At 40.0% G+C, this 15,096-nt stretch overlaps 1 protein-coding gene across 5 annotated transcripts in view; it reads right to left on the bottom strand.

Annotated features, from left to right (window-relative positions):
• The window catches only part of CTNNA3 (catenin alpha 3), a 559,480-nt gene that overhangs the window by 237,979 nt on the left and 306,405 nt on the right, over positions 1-15,096 (bottom strand). The gene's annotated exons all lie outside the window — the stretch shown is intronic.

Raw genomic sequence — 15,096 nt, 5'->3', positions numbered from 1 at the left:
CTCCACATGGAGGGACATTCAAAAGCAAAAGATATACAGTATGGCATCTTTTGTTCAAAGTGGGGGGGGGAGAGTTTAAAACCCAATGTGCATGTCTGAGCCTTTGGGTACACTTGTAGCCGAGTAAGATTGTTTTCCATAAACACGGTTTTAAAAGTGAGTCTGATTCTGGATCCACATGTCCTTCCACAGTGGGGACATAGGTTTCCAGGTGGGAGTTGGTCACAGTGAGGGTTTGCTAAGTGTGCCTTCCTCTTGGCACATTTCTCCCTTTCGTCCTGAGTTCGAGTGTCTTCAAAATCCATGACACCTTTGGTAAACGCTGTTCTCCAATTGGAGTGCTTACAGGCGACTTGTCGGTGTTTATACTACATTTTTTTTTAGATTTGCCTTGAGAGAGTCTTTGAACCTCTTTTGTTGACCACCAGCATCACACTTACCATTTTTAAGTTTAGAATAGAGTATTTGCTTTGGAAGATGATAATCAGGCAACTGCACAACATGACCAGTGCAACAAAGTTTATGTTGAAGAATCATTGCTTCAACACTGGTGATCTTTGCTTCTTCCAGTATACTGGCATTAGTTCGCCTGTCTTCCCAGGTGATGTGTAAAATTTTTCAGAGACACTGCTGATGGAATCTTTCTTGCTTTGAAATTATCTGAGAATGTGTGAATTTTTCCTGTGGACCCTTCCTCTATGCACAATTAATCATAACTCTTGCATGGCCTAGGCCAGCCCTCCCCAACCTGATGCCCACCAGATGCTTTTAACTACAATTCCCACCATCCCTGACATTGGTCATGACTGATGGGAGTTGTAGTCCAAAACAGCTGGAGAGCACCAGGTTGGGGAAAGCTTATCTTGGCTGATCTAGTGACATAATTCATAGGCTTTAATGAGTCACTGCCAGAGACAACTATCATACAGAGCGAACTAAGTACATTCCAAACAAAAAGGTCAGCCTGAAAATGCCTTGCCTGTTTAAATATAACACATCTGCATAATATAATATGGCATATTGCTCCTCTGCTGTAATGTCTGAATCATCTGGATCTCCTAATATACATTTTCTTAATACAGTAAAAAAGCAATCACCAATCTTCAATCATGTAAATTTCTATGCAAGAAGGATACATGCATACTATAATGTTAATATGACATTTCATAGGTCAATACAACTTTTAAATGTCTTTGTTTGCACAGTGCACCATCTGCCATGCCTGTTAACTGTAGGTTGATTGACATTTCTAACTGGTATTGAAATATATCTCTCAGGCATCCTGAAACTAGGAAATCTTTACTTGTTCATCTTTGTTCTTCTGTAATAAAGGTTGTGATTAAATGGATTAATCAGGATGTAGGCAGGATGTAGCTTGCAGCTCAGTTTAGTAATGGAGGAGCTGGAGTTGGTTAGGTGAATTTTATCGAGAACTGAAGCTTTTATCTAATTATTTTCATAATGTGGGGTGGACCAGAGGGAATGTGTGTGAAATATAAAGTTGAGAGCCTTGACTTCAGAAGCATTAGTGGCATCATGGAACACAATAATCTGAACACAGATTACACTTTGGCTTGCTTAAAAGTGCAGCCATGAGAGAATTTTGATTTGAGAGAAGAACTGTATAATGTTTTTAAGGTACATCTGCTCTCTTTTGAATGTATTGCCCCAGTGCAGGCAAATTTGCTAAAGCACCCTCCTCATTCCCTACCTTACAGAGGCAGAATAGGTGATCCAGTTTATTGCTGACTATATGTTAGCAAGTCAATTTATTTTAGCCATCTCTTCCCTGCTCCCTCTTCCAAGTTGCCTTTTTATATATCTGGTTGAGGTAGAACACAAGAGGAACTTCAGTTTGGAGAGCCATGTGCCAGCACTAATTCCATTTCCTTCAGCCACAGCAATCTCCTCCCAGTATTGGTCAATAGTGACTGCTGCATCTAGAATAGCAGGTCAAAGCTTCTCACTCCTACATTAGCAGTGAGAATGACAACCCTGACTCTGATACAGGTGTATGAAATCTTTGGTCCTGCAGATGCTGCTGAATAATAATAATAATAATAATAATAATAATAATAATAATAATTATTATTATTATTATTATTATTATTATTATTATTATTATTATTATTATTCAAACGCCACCCATCTGGCTGGGCTGCCCCAGCCACTCTAGGTTGCTTCCAGCAAATATAAAAATATAATAAAATATCAAACATTAATAGTAGCAATTTGATCCAATATAGAAAGTCACAATAATTTTGAAATAAACAACATATCAAATAAAGCAATATTCAATAATCCTTTAAAATCTAAGAGTAAAGAGTAAAATTAAACATCAGCAAATAACAATTAAAGCCCCGCTAAGCATGGTCAATGGCCAGGGATGGTGGAAGTTGAAGTTCAGCAACATATGCAGAAATCAAAGACTACATAGAGCAGGGATGGAGAGGTGTATGTAACCTGGGGAGAGTCTCAAGGGACAGATAGGACACCTAGGTATCAACTTTCTGGATAATAGAACTATAGAATTGTAGAGTTGGAAGGGATCATGAGTATCTGTTTCTATATTCCAAAGGCAATGACCAGCACTGATAAAAACACCAGACATGTTATCTGTAATTTCCCAAAAATTATGTAAATTTGTCCCACAAAACTAAATACTGAAATTACAATTGAATTTGTTCTTACTAAAAATTCTGCTTATATTAGCAGAAACCAGAGCAAATACTCCCAACCTCCTTCAACTCTGGAGCACTGGGAGAAACCCCAAGTACATGTGTAGGGGGAAGAAAAGTAGAGATTGTTCCATCAGGCATGCATAAATGTCTGCATTGATGGAATGCTTTCCTTAGTGCTATGCTGAATTCCAAAGAGTTATCTTTTATCTCAAACAGAAATTCTGCAACCAGATTGTTGCTGTGTCTTTGGGACATCTGTGACAATGTATTATTTGGTCATTATTTTATAAACTGAAAGCAGCAAAAAATAATAATATAGATATAGTCTAGTGTGGGCTCTTAAATTCCACTTCATATGCATATGCTCATCAGAGATTTTAATCCTTAGGTGAATCAGAAAGGCCATCAACTTATAAGAACCATGCTTGTTTCTCAGATCACTGTACTACTTAGGTCAATGCTTAACTCAATAAACACTACACTTTCAAAGCAAATTGAAATGAATGCAACTGTTTGCATCTAAGTGGAACTAAAAAATGGAAGCCATGTGAAAAGAACTACCATTGATATTTTAAGTACCTCTTTTCCATTTCCATCACAGACTTCCTGCTGGAGCAATCTGTGTGCAAAGCAGAACCTTTGCCTTCATAAGCTCCAATTCTCTGCTTATTGTATTCAACACATATAATTATCTCATAATAAATTCAAAAATTCATAGTCAAAACTCTTCAGTCCTTTCACATGATAAGCACTGCGATGGAGTGAATAGTAGAGAGATGTTATAATTATACTACATATGCAAAGGAGAAATAAAATGTATGGTATCAAATGTCCTTCAAAATACAAATACTCATCAGTCAGTTGTTGTGTAATGGCGAGGATATATACTGTATATGTGTAGGTGCATAAAAGAACAGAAGTATAATGAAAATATGAACTGTGGAGAGGGAGGAAGATAGTAATCATATAGGCTTTAAAAAGATACAAACCAAATATCCTGCAACAAGCAAACTATTCCTGCAAACATGCACCTATCTTGTAAAAATGGTGCACTGTCCACCCCCAATGCCACTGAGCCTGGGAGATCAGTGGAACAGTTGGAAATGATATGTCCTGTTGTTCCAACTGCTTCTACCTCTGATATATTCAAATGTAAACAGGAGGTAGGGTAGACCCCCCCCCATTTTTAACTCTCCTGTCCCATCACTTAATCATGACCATAGGCAGAAAATCTATGGAAATAGGGGAGCCTCTGAATAATTGTCTTTCCAGCCACCAGTGTTTCCTAGACATCTAGACATGTTCAACCCTAGTTGAACCAGTGCCATACTTTTTTTAAAAAAAAATGCATGTTATTATTGACAAGTAACTTTTGATGAGTTCTTCCCCTTTTATCCATTTTCGTAATACTCCTGAGATCAATGATAAACCAGTTCAGAATGGGTGTTAGTTACTCCATCATTAGTATCTTTACCATATCATCCATAAGACACACTATAAATTGCTAAGTGTCACCACTTACTGTATTACAAAGCAACAGCATTCAGCAAATAGCAACCAAGGTTAATTAAGGTGCACCAGAGAGCTATGGAGTGATTATCATTACTGAGCACTATTCTTTTTGGCTCTTCAATCTCTATCTACACAATAGATTCAAAGACTATAAAACTTCATTAGTAGTTTAACTAAGCAATCCAGCAAGAATATGAGATGGGTCAAGCTTTTTGCTTAGTAGCACAGCATACTGTACAGTATATGAAGGCTTAATTACAAAGCCCTTTTTTTCTTTTTTTTTTAAGAATACACCACAAAACATCATTAGTAGTCTACAGGGCTTTTCTTAGGCTGGAACTTGGTTCCAGCACCTCTCAGGTGGACATCATTGCCAGCACCTCGTTCCAGCACCTCGTTTTCTAGAAAAATAACACTGGTAATCTATATGATAAAACAGTGACAGCAGTATGCCTACATTGCAAAAAGCAGCCTTCCCCTTCCAATATTCTGGCTGTAACTCCCATCAGTCCCATCCAGAAAATCTATGTTGGTTGGAGCTAATGAGAACTTCTGGAGGGCACCAGGTTGGGGAAGGGTGACATAGATGTTTGTGCAATATATTTATGTTTGTTGTACAGTGTCAAAAGTCAGTAAATGAGAGGACAAAATAAACAACTGTTCTAAAAATCACCACTGACAGCATGATGATCAGCAGATCTTAAGTGAGCAATAACATGTAGACAGACTTCTTGGTCTGTACAGGAATAGGAATTTCAACCAGAGCACTTTGCTTTTTTGTGAAGCTCAGCATGAAGGTATCACTGCAATATTTCACTGGCAAATAACAAATTTATTTCAGTGGGTGTTGTCGATATAGCCACAAGTGAGTAAATTTACACCAAAAAGATTGAAGGCCGTTTATCACACAAAAAAAGAAACACTGGAATTTCACTGAAGATAGCACAAATACATCAACTGTGTATTTTCAATGAAACTTCAATGCTCTTTATCTGCCATGGAAATAAAAACCGTGTGTTTATGGGTGATATAGAACAGTAACAATTACTCTTGCCAAAAGTATTGTTACAAAGGCATTTATTATGAGGGTGTTTCAGAAAGAAGCAGCAAAATGGCTGCCCATGCTTCTTGATTCACACACCACTGTGTTATTACTGAACCTATACTTAGCTCTTCAATAGCATGCTAGGCATCATCCAGAGCACAGAAGATCTCTGCTTGGTGGACTCACAATGTAAATAATATGGGAGAAGAAAAGGCTTGAGGATAGCATAGGAAGGGTGAGAATAGGAAGAATTGGTGGCAGCACTCTTCTGTCCCCAAGTACATTGCTCTCCACTTATTTAATTTATTTATTTATTTAACAAAAAATGTATACTGCTTAACTACAAATAAAGCCTCTAAGCAGTTTACAAATAATATAAAATATACATTTAGAATGCCTATAAAATCCAGCATTAAAAACAAGTTTATAAAAAGTAAATTAAATAAAATCAAGAGTTAAACGTATACATTTTAAACTTAAAATACAGATTACAATACACATCAACTTTATGTGTCTGGGTAGGCTTGCCACAAGAGAAAAGTTGTTTAGCAGGCACCTAAAGATTATAAGGAAGGCACCTTCCTTGTGTCAATGGGCAGGGAGTTCCAGAGTGTAGGAGCGGCCATGCTATAAGATCAGTTCTTTACAAATCGCCTCCCCTAACACCCCACAAATACAGGACAAACATTATCCAGAACTTGTAAAAGTGCCAGTTCTACATATAGTAGTCAAATGGGTATATAAGACAATCTGCCAAGGAAACAGGCACCAAGATGTTAAGGGCTTAATATACTAATAGTAGCACCTTGAACTTGGTCCAGTAACAAATTGGCAGCCAGTGCACATGTATGAGCAGGGGTGTTATAAGCCGACAGGATCTCACTCATGCTAGCAACTGCAATGCAGTATTTGTACTAGCTCCAGTTTCCAGGCCAAATGCAAGGGAAACCCTCGCAGTTCAAAAGTGGCTTAATGGGGAATTGAGGTTTAATGTCAGTTTATTAACTATGATCCTGATCCATAATTTGACCCTGATTAGGAAAACACTGAAGCACTCCATATATTAATGGGCAAGTGTGGTTTAAAAAGGGACCAGGAATGAAGTTCCACAGCTTGCCTGCAATAGGAGGAGGGAAGGGGCAAGGAGTGTCCAGGCTTGATGCTCATTTCCAAGTATCAAGCCAGAGATGTCAAATCTCTCACTGGCCTTGCAGACAACTTCATTGTCCAGAAAGTGGGAGAAGCAACAAGAGGAACAGCCATTTTAGATCTGGTCCTAACCGATGTTGATGACCTGGTTAGTGGGGTAGAAGTGGAAGGATCATTAGGCGCGAGTGATCATGCTCTTCTGAAGTTTACTATACAGCGGAAAGGAGCAGCCAAGCATACTAGGACTCAATTTCTTGACTTTAAGAAAGCCGACTTCATAAAACTTAGGGAAGTGCTGGGTGAGATCCCATGGACAGTAATACTAAAAGGAAAGGGAGTTCATGATGGCTGGGAGTTTGTTAAGAGGGAGATAGTAAAAGCACAACGTCAGGCAATACCAATGAGACGGAAACATGGAAGGTGCCTAAAGAAGCCAGGGTGGCTATCTAAATAACTTTTAACTGAGTTAAGATTAAAAAAGGATGTGTACAAAAAATGGAAAGGGGGGGGGGAAACCACCAAAGAGAAATTCAAACAAATAGCCAGCACATGTGGACACAAAGTCAGAAAAGCTAAAGCACAGAATGAACTCAGGCTTGCTAGAGAGGTTAAAAGCAACAAAAAAGGCTTTTATGGGTATGTTCGTAGCAAAAGGAAGAACAAAGAAACAGTGGGGTCACTCAGAGGAGAAGATGGTGAAATGCAAACAGGGGACACAGAAAGGGCTGAACTCCTCAATGCCTTCTTTGCCTCAGTCTTCTCCGATAAAGAAAACAATGCCCAACCTGAAGAATTTGGAGCAAATCATTCAGCAGAGGAAACACAGCCCAGAATAACTAAGGAGATAGTACAAGAATACTTGGCTAGTTTAGATGTATTCAAGTCTCCAGGGCCAGATGAACTGCATCCAAGAGTATTAAAAGAACTGGCAGATGTGATCTCAGAACCACTGGCAGTCATCTTTGAGAATTCCTGGAGAACAGGCGAAGTCTCGGCAGACTGGAGGAGGGCAAATGTTGTCCCTATTTTCAAAAAGGGGAAAAGAGAGGACCCAAATAATTATCGCCCGGTCAGTCTGACATCAATACCAGGGAAGATTCTGGAGCAGATCATTAAGCAAACAGTCTGTGAGCACCTAGAAAGGAATGCTGTGATCACCAATAGTCAGCATGGATTTCTGAAAAATAAGTCATGTCAGACTAACCCAATCTCGTTTTTTTGACAGAATTACAAACCTGGTAGATGAAGGCAACGCAGTGGATATAGCCTACCTTGATTTCAGCAAGGCATTCGACAAGGTGCCCCATGATATTCTTGTAAAGAAGCTGGTAAAATGCGGTCTTGACTATGCTACCACTCAGTGGATTTGTAACTGGCTGACTGACCGAACCCAAAGGGTGCTCATCAATGGTTCCTCTTCATCCTGGAGAAGAGTGACTAGTGGGGTGCCACAGGGTTCTGTCTTGGGCCCGGTCTTATTCAACATCTTTATCAACGACTTGGATGATGGACTCAAGGGCATCCTGATCAAATTTGCAGATGACACCAAACTGGGAGGGGTGGCTAACACCCCAGAGGACAGGATCACACTTCAAAACGACCTTGACAGATTAGAGAACTGGGCCAAAACAAACAAGATGAACTTTAACAGGGAGAAATGTAAAGTATTGCACTTGGGCAAAAAAAATGAGAGGCACAAATACAAGATGGGGGACACCTGGCTTGAGAGCAGTACATGTGAAAAGGATCTAGGAGTCTTGGTTGACCACAAACTTGACATGAGCCAACAGTGTGACGCGGCAGCTAAAAAAGTCAATGCAATTCTGGGCTGCATCAATAGGAGTATAGATCAAGGGAAGTAATAGTGCCACTAGATCAAGGGAAGTAATAGTGCCACTGTATTCTGCTCTGGTCAGACCTCACCTGGAGTACTGTGTCCAGTTCTGGGCACCACAATTCAAGAAAGACACTGACAAACTGGAACATGTCCAGAGGAGGGCAACCAAAATGGTCAAAGGCCTGGAAACGATGCCTTATGAGGAACGCCTAAGGGATCTGGGCATGTTTAGCCTGGAGAAGAGGAGGTTAAGGGGTGATATGATAGCCATGTTCAAATATATAAAAGGATGTCACATAGAGGAGGGAGAAAGGTTGTTTTCTGCTGCTCCAGAGAAGCGGATACAGAGCAATGGATCCAAACTAAAAGAAAGAAGATTCCACCTAAACATTAGGAAGAACTTCCTGACAGTAAGAGCTGTTCGACAGTGGAATTTGCTGCCAAGGAGTGTGGTGGAGTCTCCTTCTTTGGAGGTCTTTAAGCAGAGGCATGACAACCATATGTCAGGAGTGCTCTGATGGTGTTTCCTGCTTGGCAGGGGGTTGGACTTGATGGCCCTTGTGGTCTATTCCAACTCTATGGTTCTATTAATCTTTCCCCAAAACAGAAACACTGGGTTCTAGATGCTACAACACAAGGAACCATTCAGGCAATTGTGGAAGCTCTTTTCTTACCTTTAGGGAGAACACCAAGGACTCATCTATCAGAATCCTGAGCATCTCTATCACATTTCTCCTATATTGCTCATATTATGATGGGATGTAATTCAGCTTCTCCAAAGAGATCAAATTTGGAAAAGCCTCAGTTATGTTTAACAAACAATCTCAGTTCTCAAAGAGTGAAAAAACATATATAAGCTGGAAGCTTGGACGCTGTTATAGTTATTTTGTTGCAACGCTTTCCAGGGAAAAAATGGGAGAAGAAAGAGTTAACCTCCTGTTCAGGAATAGAAGGGAACATTGTCCATAGGGGTCAACCTTTGTGTGTGTGTGAATTAGTTGAATTAGAAAAACCAGTCCTGTCTCAGCTCTATTAATAATACCGATACATATTCAAAATTACGTTTCCTTTCGCCTGACACCTCGGGCTGGTCATTTTTCATTTATTCTGATTTGGAGAAGTGTCTTTACTAAATTGTGATTGATTTTGACAGGCTGTTCCTAGGAAAAAATATATAGCTAGCATAAGGGACTTCTTTCCCCAATGCCTTCATTCTGTGCAAGAACTGTGGTGTTATTGGATATTCTAAATTAAGTGGTTTTTAAAATATCTGGGGGCTTACTGCATGACTGAAAAACATAGCACTTTCTGCTAGTTCCAACCAGCCCATGAGCTCAGAAAACAATGAATTATAATAATAAAGATTGTCCTTGATCCTCTCAGGATTTCACAGACTCTGCAAATCCATTCTGCATGTCCTGCAGGGCATTTTATATTTCATCTCTCTCCACTAAGGATCCCCAGGCTGGGAGCATTCCACAATCCTGCATTAAAATCAGACTGTTGAGCTAGTTCATTATTGGGTTCCCTTCTGTGTGAGAATATCTGCACCAGTGATAAAGGGAGCACAAAAAGGTTAGAATTGATTGATGCTGATGACCTGACAGATCGACTCAGGGCAATTAGAGTTTCCCACACCTATTGCACGACTGCAAGTTTCCTCAAATACATGCACTCATTCACTCCTTTTAAACTAGGAAATGGAGGATTATGTGCTAATTGATCCTGATACAGTTTTATTCATTAGAGGCTTCCATATTCAGAATCACAAAATTGCAATATAAGGAAATTAAATTCAACTGGGCCACATATCTCTTCCAACTATGATTCCAGCTATACTTCTATGACTCTATAATTATCAATTAAATTGGCTGCAAGTCTTCAGACATCAAGTTGCCTTTGCTATCTTTCATTCTCTCTGATCAACATAGCAATTAAAATCTGTCAGCAGGAAGTCTAACAAAGAGAAAGACTTTCAAAAAAAAAAAGATTACAATGTGGAACACTCCTGCCCAGTGTTCCAGCCATTAATCCATGCCTTCTTGCAATATGCTATACTCCATTCTACTTCCTCCATGGCTTTCCAATTTTACGTTCCAGAAGACTGTCAACATCCTTGTCCACTAAGCATGTTCAGTCCTCATTGGGTGGTTTCTTGATTGTTTGTTTGTTTGTTTTGGGAGGGGGAAGGGTTTTATATTATGTTGTTGTTGTTTGTATTTCTGCAAACATCTGGGTTTCCCTGAGCTTGTTGAGACCTCCCCTCCACGGTGCTCTAGAGCAGGGGTCAGCAACCTTTTTCAGCTGTGGGCCGGTCCACCGTCCCTCAGACCATGTGGTGTGCCAGACTATATTTTGAGAGAAAAAAAGAATGAATTCCTATGCCCCACAAATAACCCAGAGATGCATTTTAAATAAAAGAACACATTCTACTCTTGTAAAAACACACTGATTCCCAGACCGTCCACAGGCCAGATTGAGAAGGCGATTGGGCAGCATCCGGCACCCGGGCCTTAGGTTGCCTACCCCTGCTCTCAAGTTAAAGCTGGTACAATGGGGCACAGCCCCTACTTTGCAACTGCTTCCCTCATAGGGCAGGGAAAAGCTCTGTAACTGCAGGATTGTTAAACTCAAAAGACATAAGACAATTGCTGAAGCAATGTTTCCAGCTTGCTGCTCTAAGTTGCCTTGCATCCAACCTCAGATACTCTCTCTGCAGAGAGCTGACCAGGGTCCTGATCTCTTACAATTAGATTGATTTTGTGCCAAGTCTTGCCAGCAACCCTTGCAGCGTCCTAGTCTCAAATCGGAAAGGGTCTCTCTCCAGGCAAAATCCCCTTCTCTCTTTTGCTTCTGCTGAGTCCTCGGTGTGTGCAAGTCAAATAGCTCCCCATTGCAAAAGTGCACAAACACCTGACATGCTGGTCATGTACCACTGGGCAGCTCAGATGGAGGGCAGTTTACCAGCCTGAACTTTTTCCTCCAGTGACCTTGCACTTTCTCAGGTCTTAGGACAGGTGAGCAAGTTCTGTTGGGTGCTAGGCTTAATTCAGCAGAATTGGAATTTTTGCCAGTAGTCCTGGGGGTGAAATTATGCAAATAGCAAAAGGGCAGTATCACTAGGGTTCATAATTCCTTGGCAACTCATGATGCTTCGTTTCAATATGGAGGTGTGTGCTATGGCCCCTGCATTCTCTCCATTTGTATTTTAATCTGAGAGGAAAAACTCTCTGTCCCCTCTTACCCACACATTTAACTGACTGCTGATGTGGTGAAGTCTGTGGTAGGGATTAAAGGAGGATCTTCCTGTTTCTCCCCCCTCTCCTTCACTGGCATCTGTGCCACTGTTACTGTCTGCTACAGTTTCCTTCTGTTGCCTGATAGTGTGGAACACAGAGAAAATTATATGTCCTGGGGCTGCTGGCACATGTAATATGCCATAACAGTTCTATGAGTGGTGTGGGATAAGGGAGCCCTCCTGTTGTTTCTGCCTATGACCAGGGGTGAATGGGAGAGATGGGAGGGAGAGGGTTGTCATTGCTACTGAAGAAGTAACAGTCACCAGGTAACAGATTTTTTTTGGGGGGGGGGAGGGAGAGGTCACAAGCAAGGGAACTGGAGGCTTCATGAATCAGGACCAGAAATTATGAGTAAAATTAGAATTCTCAGGAGAAAAAAACCAACCATTCCCCAAGTGCTTTCCAGTTTCACTCATAATAGGCAACCTCAATCCAAATAAAGCCCTAAGGTGCTCACCAGTCACTAGATTGGTACTTGGGGTGTATGGGGTGTTAAGTGAGGGGTAGTATCCTCTGGTGTCCTCAGGTGGGGGACACATACTGCTCTTTCTGAGGTAGTTTGTACACCTTTGGTCCCCAGCCTGCACTCAGCTCTCTGTGACTCCTAGAAGCTGTCAGCATGTGACAGCAGCCACACCCTAGAAAATGACTTTGACTGGCCGGCTAAATTGATGCATAAAATTAAAGCATAAAATGCTTTCTGTGTACTGTGTGAGAATGGGTTGTGGCTGCAGTATACTTCCTCAATTCTCTCTGTTTCCCAGGTGCAATATTAGAAATTGCTTTGACCAAGACAATGGGCAATATATTCCTGCTTCCATGTCTGATACTGAAACTGTGTCTCTGACAATCTTTTTACTGAACTTAATTTAATTCAATGTCCACAAGTATCAAACTGAATGAGCAGGAAGGGCTGCCAAGTTTGCTAGGGTCTATGGTGCTACCGATTCACAAGCAGCTTTGCAGGATTCCAACCAGTGGGGCTGAGCAGCATATCAGGAGAACTGTGCGTATTTCTTCATTATTTTGCAGCAGGTTCTTTACTGCATGAATTACCTGTTTTGTTTTCCCACTACTTCAAGAGAACTCTTGACTGATGATGATATGTTGAAAATCAAAGTCAATTGCAAAGCAGCTTGGGAGAAAATTCTGGCCTATTATCTGTTCTCAAAATAGAAGGTATGCCATGATGAGCAAATATGCACTTTAAAGTGGTAATAAGTCCTTCTGCAGTGGTGCTCCAGGTAGCAGGAATGGTAATCAATCAATAACAAAGTAAACAGAGTCTTTCCTGGTAAAGAAATAAATAAGCTACCAGGGTTTGCTATGGGTGAACTGGTGATTCTGTCATAATGCATCTCACTACTGATATTGACTGATGTCAAGCACAAACTTGGCAGTTGGTTAACCAGGTTTGTATGTCTTTAACATTAGTCACAAAATTGTACCAAATTAAAACAAACTTTTCACTTTTGCATTGGCCTCTAAGTGCTCTCCGTTTGTGTGTCCATTTTTCTAATAATGCAATATCCCACACTTTTGTATATCAGTAGTCTATATCTGCTTCCACCATGTATCTCCAAAATATTTAGTCTGGCAGCAGTAAGTAAATAACTGGCCAGTTCCCCGCTACACAAAACAGACCCATCTTTTGTTGTTTAGAAGGGCTAACTGCAGGAATAGCATTATTGTACCTTTTACAATGAGTCTGATATAACAAAACACAGCGTTCCAATACAATTTAATCTGTGCATATTTCCACCATAAATGCAGATATGTTCCTATATCTTAACATCCTTTCTAGGACCTCAGCAAGGAAACTGGAGCCATATGTGATAATCTTTGTGAAGTTATATGCCACTTATGGAACAATTCAACACAAGTTCCCCATTTCTCACAGAGTTAGATCTAAATGGTCTCTTGTCCCATAAGGACCGCCATGTCACTTTATCAAATGGCATATATATTTGGAAGATCAGGCCATTGTCATGACTTCTGGTCACTAAAAGGCTTACAGAACACCTTTCATTCCTTACATTTATACCCCCCATTTCTTCCATCATGGAACCCCAGGTGGCATGCACATAGTAAGAAGCGGTGCGTGCAGTGGTGTGTCATTGCTGCTTACCTGGAGTTGTGTCAAAGTCTGGGTTCCAGTTACACCAGTGGGACCAGTGCAGTCCTGCTGCTGCTGCAACCACATGGCCCCACAGCTCTGCCCCAGCCCCATCCAAGTCAGCAGCAGCAATGTTAGTGTCAGGAGGGCAGCTCCACATCTCCCCCCCCCCCATACCACTTATGCACACAGTTACATTCACTAAAGATTTTTGGTTTGAATGTTGGTTCTTTTAATGCCATAAGCAGTGTCAAATCTACACTTCTTTCCTAGATAATTGTTCCATGAATTCTAGGCCCCTAAAGTATTGACAGGACAAATATATTGGACAACTTTGAATTATCTCGTATTCACCGCAAATGCATCATATCCAATTTCAAGTTCCTCACTTTCCATTTTTGCCATAAATTTCACTGGCCACGATGGTCAGTTTAGGCACAATGCAAAAGAAAGCCACAGTAAAATGACTCTTTTAGTGTTAGTTTCATATTTATATGATAATTACATCACAGACATATGGGCAATAAACCTTTGCATGATTGGAATTTTGCCCAGCGAATCTGTACAACCCACTATAATATGGCTATTGTTTTATGTCACTTTTAATATTCAAGATTCCTTTTAACTGCTTACCTTTTAAACACAATGTATTATTTATATTGAATTATAATGCTACCATTTCAGAACAGAGGCTATCTCACATTTCATTAGAAATGATTTTTTACCTTGTGAGATTATCACACAGCTATGTTATGAGGTCTTAGTGGGGTTCTCTTCCTTTGAATATAGAATTAGAAGCATTCAAGGGAGGGGGGCGAAATAGATTTCTAATAAACTGATACAACTGTGGCAGAATTCTGTTCTAAAATAATGATATGATACACATAAATGCTCATTTAGTTGTGGTTTTATGATGGTACTGTTAGAAGTATAAAAATAGACAGATTCAAAAAACGAAAACAAAAAAGAGTATGGTTTCCAAAATGCCATCTTAGTGTACATGCAAATCAAATATAAATATCTATATATTTACCTCATTTACATGAGTTTTTTCCTTACTGTGTGCAACTGCACGATTCAATTTTCCCAAACACTGCATTATGTATATTGGCTTGTGATGAGAATAATTTCTTTCATATGGCCCAAAGAATATCTGACCAGTGAATTGTTTAATAGGCCAATAATTATCATCTCTGTTTATGCAGATCAAGCTAGATCATAGTCTTTGTGCACTACAACTTATACAATTCCCCTGGGTATAGATTCATCCATTCATTTCAGAATCTTCTAGCAAATGAATCAGGTCATTTGATTGTTACCTATTTATTGGGTAGCTTCATACATAATACCAACGAGAAAGTTACAAGCTACTTTTTTGACTCCAAACAGTGTCAACTGCCCAAGTTTTGGTTTTTTTAATTGAAATGATTTAGGGAACTTATTTGTTTTTTAAAAAT

The sequence above is a fragment of the Podarcis bocagei genome (assembly GCF_964188305.1).
Source record: "Podarcis bocagei genome assembly, chromosome: 4".
NCBI lineage: Eukaryota > Metazoa > Chordata > Lepidosauria > Squamata > Lacertidae > Podarcis > Podarcis bocagei.
The sequence above is the reverse complement of the archived record's forward strand: the minus strand, read 5'-3'. Positions and strand labels throughout refer to the sequence as shown.